Source organism: Somniosus microcephalus, chromosome 23, assembly GCF_052327205.1.
Source record: "Somniosus microcephalus isolate GS21.2 chromosome 23, FLI_Smic_1.0, whole genome shotgun sequence".
Classification (NCBI taxonomy): domain Eukaryota; kingdom Metazoa; phylum Chordata; class Chondrichthyes; order Squaliformes; family Somniosidae; genus Somniosus; species Somniosus microcephalus.
The window spans coordinates 51,279,431-51,294,318 of NC_141009.1; positions in this window are offsets into that span (position 1 = coordinate 51,279,431).

Below are 14,888 nucleotides of genomic sequence, written 5' to 3' on the forward strand. Positions count from 1 at the left end.
CAGATGGGACTTTAAACTGGCCCTGCAGCGGTTTCTTTGGTACTGTACTGAAGTGTCAGCATAGATTATGCATTCAAGCCCTGGAGAGGGATTTGGATGAACATGTTATGAGCACTTTGATTCTTTTCCTCCTCACCATTGTGGTAGTTCTTCTTCTTGATTTGAACAATTGGACCTTACTTTAACTACCCCTCCAACAGTTGTCAGGGCTTCTTGGACTTAACTAACTGACAACTCAATTCAAAAAGGACTTGTCACTCATACACATAACCGAAACAATCACACTTGTCTAAGAGTACATCATCGCTGTAAAGTAACTTGACTAAACTCAAAGTTGACCAAATTTAATGGACCGGCATATCTTGAGAGACTGAGGGCCGTGTTACTGGGCAAATTCCATAAAAATCACAGGTAAGGAAGTGGGCCTTGAGAGTTCTGTAAAACAAACCTTCGAGCCATTGTTAACAGGAACTTCTTCAGACAATGGCATAACCGGCCTTGAGGCCCACTGACTAACAGATAAGGAGAGGAGAAAGAAAAACAACTCCTGGCCATTGTTAACGTCTCTCTCTCTCTCTCTCCCTTAGGCAGTCCCTCAGAAGCGAGGATGACTTGCTTCCACGCTAAAAATGAGTTCTCAGGTGACTGATGAGTCCAATGCGGGACCTACAGTCTCTGTCACAGGCGGGTGGGTGGGGTGCTTGGGTTGACATGCGCTCTTTCCGCTGTTTGCGTTTGGCTTCCATTTGCTCCCGGCGAAGAGACTCGAGGTATTCGGCGCCTTCCTGGATGCTTCTCCTCCAATTTGTGTGGTCCTGGGCCAGGGATTCCCAGGTGTCAATGGGGATGTTACACTTTTTCAAGGATGCTTTCAGGGTGTCCTTGAAGTGTTTCCTCTGCCCACCTGGGGCTCTCTTGCCGTGTCAGAGCTCCGAATACAGCGCTTGTTTTGGGAGTCTTGTATCTGGCATGTGGACGATGTGGCCCATCCATCAGAGCTGACTGAGTGTGGTCACATCTTCGATGCTGGGGAAGTTGGCCTGAGCGAGAACACTGACGTTGGTGCGCCTATCCTGCCAATGGATTTGCAGGATCTTGCGGAGGCAACGTTGGTGGTACCTAGTGCTTTGAGGTGCCTGCCGTACATGGTCCATGTCTCTGAGGCATACAGGAGGGCAGGTATCACTGCTGCTCTGTAGACCATGAGCTTAGTGCTGGGTTTGAGGTCCCGGTCTTCAAACACTCTCTTCCTCAGGTGACCGAAGGCTGCACTGGCACACTGAAGGCGGTCTTGGAATTCATCATCGACGAAGGCCTTGGACAACGTGGACCACTTTCCATACCTCCGGAGCCTACTGTCAACAATGGCAGACTCACTGAGAACCTACGAGAGCCTACGAGTCACCACCGAACTGATCACTCGCTGGTGTCAGTACATATGTATGCTTGTAATCGCTGTTGATTTTAAGTAAAGAATAGTTACCCTGAAATCCTTGGCTCGAGTTGTCTGTTCCAACAAGGGTCCAAACACTAAGTACTGTTAGACTGGAGTAAAAATTTACACCTCTTACACTTGATTCTTCTCTCAAGCCCGCAGCCTTGGAGACAAGCAACTGGACATCACCACCTGTATATGAATTAAAGCCGGGGACATGGAGTTTAACTGCAGCTAGCTTTTAAACTGAATGGGGATGAATTTCCACGGGGGTTCTCCAACTCAACCGTTGCAATTTCGGAGGCAGAGCCAAGAAAACCAGAAAAATGACGTTAATGATGTTTACTTCATTCTCCGGTATTTCCTCAGCTCTTCTGCTGAAATTACAGCAGACAAACGGAAGAATCTTTGCATAAATTCCCCCCCCCCCCTTGTGCTTTGTAACTGAATTGGAAGGGATGGCCAATAAGTCAAAATTAAACAAAAATGTCACAGGACCTTCAGATGCCCTGTTTGCTTGTTCAGGTGGAGGTTAAGGATCCCACAGCACTATTAGAAGTAGAGAAGGGAGTTCTCCAGGTGTCTTGTCTAGAACCCCTTAACCAACACCTCCAAAAGCAAATGAATTGCTCATTCACCTCATTGCTGTTTGTGGGACATTGCAGTGTGCAAAGTAACTGACATATTTACTTACATAACAACAGTGACTAAAAGTCAAAATAATTCATTGTATGTGAAGTGCTGTTTCTGGGAGATATGATAAGAATCTCTATAAATGTTTCTTTCTTTCCTTCCCAGACTCACTTTACTTTGGATGGAGAGGTTGGTTTTCCAAACCCTAAAGGATCAGCATTGACAATGATCACATCATTGCATTTTATGCTGGTTTTCTGATCCATAATTGAAGTGTTCATCCGAGTTCTCTGTGCTCCTCCAATTTGTAGGAATTAAACAAGCGGGGTTGGGGTTATTGTCTCTGGCCAGTCAGAAGCCTCTGGGCTGCTCCAGAGACCCCGTGCAGTTTCGAATCGCTCCCCTATTCCTGGTTCTGACCGCTGGACTTATTCGGTAGCGATGTAGACAGAAAAACGTGACTCGTGGTTGGGTGCAAAACAGACCAGTATTTATTGAAACAAAAAGAAAGAAACAACTTAAAAATAATCGATACAACACACTTATGCCTGGTACAGCACTTTTGCTTAACACAACACTGTTACTTCAATATAGCACTTTTAATACAGCATGCTTAGTGTCCACGACAGCACTTTCCTGCTTAGTGCAACACTGTTACTTAAATAGGGGAGGAGAAAACAGACACAACGAGGGAAAATTTACTAAAATGACAGTTTTAACAAAATTCCCCTTAATTCCCACCCCTATACCTAGTCTAAGTTGCCTTGTAATGGGTCAGAAAATGTATGCTCACCAATGAATGCCTGCCCCGTGCCCTTGCAGTCTTAGATTCTTCACCACCCCGAAAATGGAAATACCCTAGTGTTTAAAAGTAACTGCTGGTATTCCACTCCCTTGGGCGGGCTCCCGAGTTGTAGATGGGGCACGGAGGTGAGGCTGCAGAGAGAGAGAGATGGCTTCTTGAGAAGCTATCTTATACCCCATTTGGGGCCGAAAACTTCCCACACAAATCCGGATGCATCTGGGCTAAACAAAAAGGATCCGATGTCCCCATTGACCGCGATGGGGTTTGGATGAATTACCCATTTCCCTTATGATGGGTTTTTGAATGTATTTTCATCGTGATGGGTTTGAATAGAGCTGTCTTGGTTTGAAAAAAACACATGTCTATTTCCTTAATTGCTGAGTAAACAGCCCTTGGATGTTAGTGTAAACAATCTGATTGTCCTGTGGTCACGCCCAACCGCAATTGATTGGCAGTCTCAAGTACTTAATTGTTTGTGTCAACATTGTAGACTCTCTGTAAACAAACATCGATTGTCCTGCAGGGAGACTCCCCGAACTGCCTTTGATTGACAGTTTAAATCTTCAGGGGCTGGGGTTTTTTCTAAATCCTTTGTCAGCCATCTTTGATTTTTCCCTTTTCATATGCACACAGACTGTGTGGTGTCTTCTGCCACGAGGTCGGACAGCCATCTTTGATTATCCTTTTTCACAGACACACACAGGCTGCCTTTCAAGTCCTTTTTGTCAGCCCGTGCTTTGAAGAGAGACTGTCTTTTGTCTTCTGCCATGAGGTCTGATGGCCATTTTGATCCCTGGATTTTTAAAGGTATATTCTACCCAGGTATTCTTTAATCAAAAATCAATCTTCGGAACTGTAGAGCATTTCGTAATTATTGCAAAATCTTATTCCCCCATCGGATACTAAAACTTGCTTGTAGTATCCTGTCCAAAGGTGAGCAATAATGTCTGACCCCCCACAAACAACCTTCCCTTAATACTTATCTAGATCTATCTTTGATCCCCCGACACCTCCATCTCACCTACCCGGAGAGAATCGCAGTACACGGTAGGCATCTATTGACAGAAAAACAAGATTAATTAAATAATCGATACATGGAGGGGGTCCAATGCCCCTGCACCACCTGCATTCACAATAATTCAAGCATGGAGGGTCCAATGCCCCTGCACCACTTGTATTCATAATAATTCAAGCATGGAGGGTCCAATGCCCCTGCACCATTTGCGACATAGGCCTAGAAATTCAGTGCCCTTAGCACCGGTTTTGCGGCGCTAGAGGGCCTAGCGCTGCAATTGGCGCCGGTTCCTAAATTGCCTGGCGCCCTTCCGCGGCAGTATATTGGTAGCGCTGCGCCGGCACTGATGACGTCATCGGTGTGCGCAGCGTCCCGGTTGCCGTGGTAACCCGGCCCCAAGCCGAAATTCAGTTGCGGCCGCCTCGCCAGTGGCAGCCGCAACTAAGACTCCAGCAAACGAGTGTTGCCGGAGTCTGCGCCGGCGCTTTAAGGAGGCGCGGCAGCCGGCCGCTTTCCCGCCGGCCGCCTGCCCGCAGCTCCCTCCCCGGACTTCTCCCCCCCCCCCGGAACAGATGCAAGCCCGGCACTTGTCCGAGGTGCCGGGCTCATTTTTGAAGAGATTTGCGCGGGCCGCAGCCGGGTGCAGGCAGCTCCTCCTTAACGGAAGGAGGAGGCCTGCACTTCCCGAGCCTGCCACACCGCAGCGGGCACCACAGCGCCGGAATAGCGCCGCAATGCGGCGCGTTGCGCCAGTTTTCAGGCGCTAAAACCCTTCAGTAGCGCCGGCAGCCGTTTGGGCGCGGCGCTACTGAATTTTTGGCGCGCGCAAAGGGACTTAGCGCCGGCGCTAACTTCCGGCGCTAAAGCCCTGGCGCAGCGCAAACTCAATTTCTAGGCCAACATCTTTAATGGGATTATCACCAAGCCAAAACATCAGCTAAAATACAAATGGAAGAAAACGAGCTTCCTTTTTTAAAATTTAAAATGCAATTGCCTGACACTTTATTAGATGGCACTATTCTTCAGCCATAAATGTATTTTAAATTTTCACCATGCAAACATAACAATTCATAGGCATATGCAATTTGTTCCCTCAACTCCAAACAATAATTAACAAGCTTTGCAAATTCTTAATCTTAATCGAGTTTCCAATAACAGTTTAAATGTTGTGGGCATCTGTTTCCTGCAGACCCCTTCCTTTGTGGACTAGGGGTGCTTCCTTTCTCGAATCACCCGAAACACGATGGTCCTCTGTATCTTCTGGAACTCTGGAAAAGTCTAAAAAAAAACATCTAGCCAGATCCCCTGGCTTGGGGGAGTGTGATCAGGTCCCGCGACCTTGATTCACAATACAATTCTGGAATGGTACCATACTTAAAACTTATACACTAATAATAATTGCAATATGAAATCTAAAATTAACACGCACTACCTTAATCCTTCATTGCACATTACTTGCGCAAAGCTACATACAAGCACCACCCGTCTCCGGGCGGCCAGCCTAATCCCTGTTTGGGCTGCCACAGGCTGCTCCCTGCGGCATGGCTGGACTGATTCCAACTTCTAGTCCCTCGCAGCTTATGGCTGCTGGTTGGGGACTTCCACCTTTTGGCTTCTCCCTGACTCGGGAGACCGCCCTACTCCACTCAAAATTGGGTGACCATACTTTCTTGGGCTGGGGTAGCCGAAGAGACCTCCTAGGGAGTGTCGCTGGTGGGGCTACCCTGGCGAGCAGACCCTTAGCTCGGGTCACAGTCCCTGCTGGCTGGGGACCTCCTCCTTTGGGTCCCTCCCTTCCTAAACCTGGGCTGGGGACAGGCAATCCCTTGCCACCGGCTGCTGGTGGCTGAGAGCCTTCCCCTTCAGGTCTAAAACCTGGTTCAGGCTCCTCCCCGGAGTCCCACAAGAGAGGGGGAATCGCTCGTGCCAAATACTGGGGGACTTCTCCTCTCATACATGCGACTGCGCCTGCATGAGCAGTCTGTGTGTGTGTATGCACTGCAGGCTGTGGATTTCTAATCTCGGGTACAATCCCAGCTGCCTGTTCCCCTGCCCCTTGTTTAAGCAACCTGCATTGTTTGATATAACTGGCTGCCTGCCAGTAATCCTGTTCAAAATCCTTTTCTCTTAGCAGGGCGGCCTTAAACGGGGAATCTTAAGGGGCTTGGAACTGCTTTTGGTCCGGGGCCAAAGCTATCCCCTGTGTGCCCCCCTTATCCCGGATTGTTGCTACCGGACCTGCGCTACAGGGGTCCCAAAACTCTCCTTCCCTGTCCCCCTGCTTAAACAACTCACACTGGCCATGAATGGCTCCTCCCCTAACACAAGCCACAGCGCCTTCCAAGTGGACCACCATGCTGGAGGCTCCAGTGTCCACTGAATATCTCCCCTGCCCCGCCTTCACCCCCATCCCAACATAGGGCCTGTTCCCCTCCTGGTGCCACTCTTTCTTACTCTGGCTCCCAGATTTAACCTCATGGACTCTTCCCTTGGGTTGGAGAGCCTCGATACCCCTTATGTTCCTGAAGGCTACTGTGAGCCGACGGATCACTGCTTCTTCGGTGGTCTGGGGGTTTCGGGGGTCAAACCAAGCCACGACCTGGGCTTGGATCTGGGGTAGGCTGTTTGTCATGAGACACCGGAGCCAGTGAGTCAATTGGACTGGGTCCAGTGCTGCCCGCCCTGGCATTCCCGGGCACGCGCTCCGGTAGACTGGCCACAGCCTGTCTGTGAACGCCTGCGGGGACTCCCCTGGGAGCTGCACCGTTCTTTCTACCTGGGCGAACGGGCTACCATCATTGAGTCCCATGGCCTCCAATACCTCATTCCTGAGACCCTCATAATCCCTCTGCCCCCTTTGCACCCGCCAGATAGGGACTGGAAGAGAGCACCTGCCAGGAAAACAGCAGCATTTTTGCTTGCTCTGCGTCATCGCAGTCATTTACACAAGCTGCTTGCTCTATCTCCCTGAAGTGCAGAGAGGGGTCTCCCTTTTTAGTGAGCTTGGGGATGTGGCTAACCATGTCCCTGAGCTGGTGGGTGCCATACGGCACCACAAACTGAATCTGGATGGCCCCTGGGTCATCTTCATCAACGGGCGGACCATACCTCTGTTGTCGGAGGGGATACAATGGTCCTGGTCCCGGCCTATCTAGTGGGGCCTGCTGTGCTTCCTCTACCACCTCATCCTCCATCCCCCTTTGCTGCCAGATCTCCTGAAAGCTCGGAGCCGTGGGTGGCGGTCGTGGGACCTCTGATTCCCTGACCAACCTTTCCCTGGGTGTTGCCTGTGGGACGGTTTTACTTGGGTTACCAGTAAAATCTGACTGACCTGCCTTCGGGCTGATCAGGCATATCATCCCCTTTGCCCTCTTTAAAGCCATATTCAAGCTTTCTATCTCTGCCCTACAGGGGCCATGATCTGCTTCCTCAAACCCTTGCTCGCAGGCCAGCTTAGATGCTGCCTTTACCTCCCTAACCATTTCCTCCTGCTCTTTTATTTCTTGTATGAGGCGAGCATTCTCCTCCCGCACCCTCATTTCATTGCTCTTGGCCTCTGCAACTGGGCACTTCAGGTACTCTGACTCGTGCCTCGTGTGGCTTTTGCCCTCACTAAACGGAACCACCAGGCGCTCTATCTTAGCCTGGTATTCTTCAATCTCCCTTTCCCTATCCCAACTCTCTGCTCTAGATTCCCAAAACCTGCGGGTGACTTCCCCAAGCCTGCGGGCACCTAACCATAGACAGACCAGTGGGATAAAAAGAAAACCAATAACTGCTGCTCTCTCCAGACCCAAACCACCATCTGCTACATCACATACCGTTGCCGACGCTCCTGTCGTGGTCGCCATTTCGTAGGAATTAAACAACCGGGGTTGGGGTTATTGTCTCTGGCCAGTCAGAAGCCTCTGAGCTGCTCCAGGGACCCCCGTGCAGTTTCGAATCGCTCCCCTATTCCTGGTTCTGACCGCCGGACTTATTCGGTAACGATGTAGACAGAAAAACGTGACCCGTGGTTGGGTGCAAAACAGAGCATTATTTATTGAAACAAAAAGAAAGAAACAACTTTAAAATAATCGATACAACACACTTATGCCTGGTACAGCACTTTTGCTTAACACAACATTGTTACTTCAATACAGCACTTTTAATACAGCACGCTTAGTGTCCAGTACAGCACTTTTCTGCTTAGCGCAACACTGTTACTTAAATACAGCACTTTTGATACAGCACACTTAGTGTCCACTACAGCACTTTTCTGCTTAGTGCAACACTGTTACTTAAATAGGGGAGGAGAAAACAGACACAACGAGGGAAAATTGATTAAAATTACGGTTTTAACAAAATTCTCCTTAATTCCCACACCTATACCTATTCTAAGTTGCCTTGTAATGGGCCAGAAAATGTATGCTCACCAATAAATGCCTGCCCGTGCCCTTGCGGTCTTAGATTCTTCACCAACATAAAAATGGAAATAACCCAGTGTTTAAAAGTAACTGCTGGCATTCCACTCCCTTGGGCGGGCTCCCGAATTGTAGATGGGGCACGGAGGTGAGGCTGCAGAGAGAGAGAGATGGCTTCTTGAGAAGCTATCTTATACCCCATTTGGGGCCGAAATCTTCCCGCCCAAATCCGGATGCATCTGGGCTAAATAAAAGGGATCCGATGTCCCCATTGACTGTGATGGGGTTTGGATGAATTACCCATTTCCCTTATGATGGGTTTTTGAATGTATTCCCATTCATCGTGATGGGTTTGAATAGAGCTGTCTTGGTTTGAAAAAAACACATGTCTATTTCCTTAATTGCTGAGTAAACAGCCCTTGGATGTTAGTGTAAACAATTTGATTGTCCTGTGGTCACGCCCAACTGCAATTGATTGGCAGTCTCAAGTGCTTAATCCTTTGTGTCAACATTGTAGACTCTCTGTAAACAAACATCGATTGTCCTGCAGGGAGACTCCCCGAACTGCCTTTGATTGACAGTTTAAATCTTCAGGGGCTGGGGTTTTTTCTATATCCTTTATCAGCCATCTTTGATTTTCCCTTTTCATATGCACACAGACTGTGTGGTGTCTTCTGCCACGAGGTCGGACAGCCATCTTTGATTATCCTTTTTCACAGACACACACAGGCTGCCTTTCAAGTCCTTTTTGTCAGCCCGTGCTTTGAAGAGAGACTGTCTTTTGTCTTCTGCCACGAGGTCTGATGGCCATTTTGATCCCTGGATTTTTAAAGGTATATTCTACCCAGGTATTCTTTCATCAAAAATCAATCTTCGGAACTGTAGAAAATTTCGAAATTATTGCGAAATCTTACAAATTCCCTCCCTAAATTTTTCCGCATTCTCCATTTTCATTCTTCCACCATTGGCAGCCTGCCACAGGTTAGCAAGGCCATTAAAACTACAAACCAAGCACTAGGGTTTATTTCTAGAGGGATAAAATTGAAAAGTAGGGAAGTCATGCTAAACCTATATCGAACCTTGGTTAGACCACACTTAGAGTACTGTCGCCATATTATAAAAAGGATATAGAGGCACTGGAGAGGGTGCAGAGAAGATTTACAAGGATGCTACCAGAAATGCGAGGGTGTACATATCAGGAAAGGATGAACAGGCTGGGTCTCTTTTCTCTTGAAAAAAGAAGGCTGAGGAGTGACCTAATAGATAGAATGTTTCCACTTGTGGGGAAGAGCATAACTAGAGGCCATCAATGTAAGATAGTCACCAAGAAGTCCAATAGGGGATTCAGAAGAAACTACTTTACCCAAAGAGTGTTGAGAATGTGGAACTCGCTAACACAGGGAGTGGTTGAAGCGAATAGTATCATTGCATTTAAGGGGAGGCTGGACAAACATATGAGGGAGAAGGGAATAGAGGGTTATGCTGATAGATTTAGATGAGGAGGCTCGAGTGGAGCATAAACATCAGCATGGACTGGTTGGGCCGAATGGCCTGTTTCTGTGGCATATATCCTATGTAATTCTATATAATCCTATGTGCCTTCAGTTAACTAGACCATAAGCTCTGGAATTCCCTCCCTAAATTGTTCCGCATCTCTACCTCTTTCTCCTCCTTTAAGTCGCTCCTTAAAAGCTGTCCTAATATCTCTATGTGGCTCAGTGTCAAATTTTCTTTGATCGCGCTCCTGTGAAGTGCCTTGGGATGCTTTACTACATTAAAGGCACTACATAAGGGCAAGTTATTGTGATTACACCTCAATTAAATTAGCTCAGCTAATGAGTAATAGTACATAAAGACAAAACCAGTAAATTACGTAGAAACCACAGCACAGAAACAGGCCACTCAGCCTAACTGATCTATGTGTGCGTTTATACTGCAAATGTGCCTTCTCCTACTTTAATTATCTCTACACGCCCTGGCTCCATATCCCTCTATTACCTTCTCCCTCCTGCATGCATCAAGCCTTCCCTTAAATGCATCAATGCTATCAGCTTTAAACACTCCATTTGACAGTGGGTTCCAGATTCTCACCACTCTCTGTGTAATTAAATTCCTCCTAAATTCTTCATTTGATCTTTTAATGGCTGTCTTACACTTGTGCCCCTTTTTCTGAACTCACCCACAAGTGGAAACAGTCTCTGCACATCCATCGTATCAAACCCCTTCATACTGACTAAGTTGTCAGCTGTGGTTCAGTGGGAAGCACATCTTGCCTCTGAGTCAGAAGGGCATCGGTTCAAAAAGCAGCTATGGGTACTGAGAATTTATTGCAGTATTTCCATGCGTTTGATTCAAACCCCTCAATTGCCGTTGTGCTCTCACCTTGCCTTCAATGGTGAGTTTCAGGAAGCCTGGGCGAACCATGGATGCGCAAATTATGTTTGAAAGTGAGTTGAAATATCGCTCTAATTGAGCGATTAGCATATGATAATAGGCAACCTACCTCTCCCGAGGGGGTTGTAGGCAAGCAGCCTAAAGCATTCGAGTTGAACCCGAAAGTCAATGGGTTGGAGCCGGCTTTCCAATGCGCTCGCACTTTCCCCGTTTTTCGCCCTCCACCCTCACCCAAACCCATGCATTCCTCCAGGTTAAAATTGCCCTCACTATGCCTTGGCCAATACTGAAGAATAATCACTTGGTTACTGTTGAATCTGTGAATGTTAATGTATGGTATTCTTCAATAAATCGACAGAGACTGCAGAGGAACAATTAACAGGTGTTTACTGGATGCAGGTTACTCAAAAACTAAAGTACAGATCCTTACTCAGGGTTATCTACCGGTGTGGTCACTGCCGGTACTACAGTATACAGGAGCTGTAAAAAGTAGTTCTCCCCTTAAAGGTACATACACTACAATTCCTCCCCTTTTAGATTAACAGTACCATAACATTCATTTAACAATTAACACTTTTAAAATGTAACATTAACGGCAAATAGTCCATTTATAAATTCAGTCTTTGGGGCGGCTTCCTGATCCTTTCTGGATAGCGCCTTTCCTGAGTGTCTTGCTCTTGGTGCAGAGGCGATTCTGGCCCCCTGTCGTCGGTTGGTTCATCAGCTTCTGATGCTACTGTTTCTGGGGTAGATGCTACCGGTATGTCGGGTTCATCACCAGTTACGTGAGACCTGGGGTGGACTCTTTCCTGTGACTCTAAGATCTGGTCGACATGGCGTCTCACAATGTTCTCCCCAACATCCACGGTGTACATTAGTGGCCCCTGCCGTGTGCATATCATTCCTGGTTGCCATTACTCTGTTCGGTAGTCGCGAGCCAAGACTGGTTGCCCTACATTGAAGCTCCTTGTCGGCTTCTCATTGATGTGCTGGAATTGCTTATTCTCAACATCTCTTCGTACATTTGGTTTGAGCAAATCCAGACGAGATCTCAACCTTCGGTTAAGAACATCATGGCCGGGGTCTGGTTGGTGACTGTATGTGTCGCATTTCTGTAGGCTAACAGGAAATTGTCCACCTTATGCTGCAGTGGAATGTCGTCATCGCACATGGCCCTTATTGCTTTTTTAAAGGTTTGTACAAACCTCTCAACCAATCCATTGGTGGCTGGATGATACGGAGCAGAGGTGCAATGCCTTACCCCATTCCTTTTCATAAATCTTCGAAAATCTTCGGACACAAACTGTGGTCCGTTATCAGAGCAAATCTGCTCTGGCAAGCCGTTCCTGGCAAAGATGGTCCGTAGGATTGCAACAGTTTCCTCCGTGGTTGTGGAGGAAGTTTTGATCACCTCAGGCCATTTCGAGTGCGCATCCACAGCTATTAAAAACATTGAGTCCATGAATGGACCAGCAAAATCAATATGCCCCCGTTGCCATGGAGATGAGGGCCACTCCCATGGGTGTAGAGGGGCATGTGGTGGTGCAGTTTGGACCTTCTGGCATCCTGAGCAGCTCTTTCTCAGGTCCTCGATTTGTTGATCGATCCCCGGCCACCACACATAAGCCCTAGCAAGGCTTTTCATTTTCACCCCTCCCAGATGGCCTTTGTGAAGCTCATTGAGCACTCTCTCCCTTAACTTGGGTGGGATTACCACTCGGGATCCACACATCAAGGTCCCCTGGCATACTGACAGCTGTTCTCTTCTGGATGAGAATGCTGGCAACAGTGAGTCGCCATGTGCTGGCCATCCCTTCACCGTCAAATCATATACCCGAGACAATGTCGGGTCATTTCGGGTCTCCTTCTCTATACCAGGGTTACTTACTGGCAAGCATTCAATTATAGTCGAATGAAATATTTCGACAGGATCCACTGCTGGTGCTTCCTCCGCAGTAGGTAGTGGCAGGCGTGATAGCCCATCAGCGTTTCCATGCTGTTTCGTACCCTTATAATCGATATCATATTGGTGCGCCCCTAGAAAAAGGGATCATCTTTGTAGCCATTGAGCAGTCATCACCGGAACACCCTTCTTTGGGTTAAAGATGGAGACAAGTGGTTGGTGGTCAGTCAGCAAGGTGATCTTCTGCCTGTGCAGATAGTGGTTGAACTTTTTCACTCCCCATACTAGGCTGAGGGCCTCCCTGTCAATCTGGGCATAGTTACGCTTGGCTGAGGTTAGTGACCAAGACGCAAAGGCTACTGGCCTCTCTGAGCCGTCCGGGAATTTGTGCGACAGCACCGCTCCAATGCCATAGGGTGATGCATCACACGCCAGCCGAATTGGTAGTGCCGGTTTGAAATGAGCCAACACCTCTTTTGATGTGATCAATTCTTTGCACTTCTGGAAAGCTCGTTTACATTCGTCATTCCACTTCCATGGTACCCCCGTTTGCAGTAGGGTGTTCAGTGGGTGTAGAACTGTAGACAAATTCGGCAAGAACTTATGGTAGTAGTTCACCAACCCGAGGAACAACCTCAGTTGTGACACATTTTCCGGTGCTGGAGCCTTGACTACTGCCTCAATCTTTTCAGAGGACTTATGTAACCCCTCTTCATCAATAACGTGGCCACAATACGAGATCTGCTTCTGGAAAAACTCGCATTTGTGGCGATTAGCTCGGAGCCCATAATCCTTCAATCTAGTGAGCACCTGCTCCAGGTTGGCGAGGTGATCACTGTCATTTTCGCCCGTGACCAGGATGTCGTCCAAATAACACTGGGTCCCTGGAATCCCTTGCAGGACTTGATCCATTGCCCTTTGCCAAATAGCCAGAGCTGATGCTAACCCAAACACCAGCCGGTTGTATTGGTAGAGACCTTTATGTGTGTTGATCATGAAGTACTGTTTCGAGGCTTCTTCTACCTCCATTTGTAGGTACGCCTGGGCCAGATCAATCTTAGTGAAGCATTTCCCTCCAGATAGCGAGGCGAAAATATCTTCAATCCGCAGAAGCAGATATTGTACAGTGTGAAGGATTGGGTTCACTGTCACCTTAAAGTCCCCACAGATGCGAACCTTCTTTGGTTTCCCAGGCGTATTACTCAACGACCTCTTCATTACAGGAACGATGGGTGTAGCCCACTCGCTCCAGTCCACTTTGGTAGCACTCCTGAATGTTCCAAACCTTCCAGCTCTGCTTCGACAGCTGGGCGAATCGCATAAGGTACCGGTCTGGCCTTAAACAACTTTGGGCTTGCATTTTCCTCTATTTTGATCGTTGCTGTTATGCCTTTTAGTGTTCAGAGTCCTTCCTGGAACACTTCTTGTGCGTCAGTTAGCATTTTTGACAGTCGTTCCGGTGTGACGTCTTCATCCTTTTTGGCATCTACAGTCAGTGCTTGTATGGAATGCCAATCTAGCTGTATCTTCCGGATCCACTCACGCCCTAGTAGTGGCGGTCCTCCATGTGGCAATACATATATGTCCATTTTTGGTGTTTCCTTGCCGTTGTATATCACGTTCACCCTTATTTTTCCTTTGGGTTAGACTTTTTGCCCTGTGTACGTCTTCAAGACAATCTCTGTATCTCTCAAGGGTATATGTGAGAATAGCCGCTTGTAGTCCCTTTGGTTTATGACTGTTAGGGCTGATCCTGTGTCCAATTCCATTTTCACTTGGACTCCGTCTATCTTGAGTGTGACCCAGATAGTTTGGTGATCCTCCATTTTGATTACATGATGTAGTTTCAGACAACCCAGCTCCTTGCTTCCGGAGTCTGTATCACTTTTCTGTTCGTCTGAACTACTCTCCGTCACCTTATGTACCTTTTTGTACTTCTCCTGTGGAGATTTCTTGCTGCTGGTTTTCTTTCCCGACCTGCAGACACTTGCGCTGTGTCCTACTTTTCCACACTGTCTGCACACTTGGTCCTTGAACCAACAATCCTTCTGGTCGTGTGTTGTTTTGCCGCAGCGATAACACTTCACTGCTCCATATGACATTTCACTTGTGCCATATTCTTGCGATCTCCGTTGTATCTCTGCAGCGCCCCGTGCGGCTGCTTCATGTGATACTGCCATGCTGAAAGCCTTGTCCAGCATAAGATCCTTTTCTGATAGAAGCCGTCTCTGGGTTCCTTCACTTTGAAGCCCACACACAAACTTGTCCCTTAAAGTATCTGCTAGTCCCGTTCCAAACTG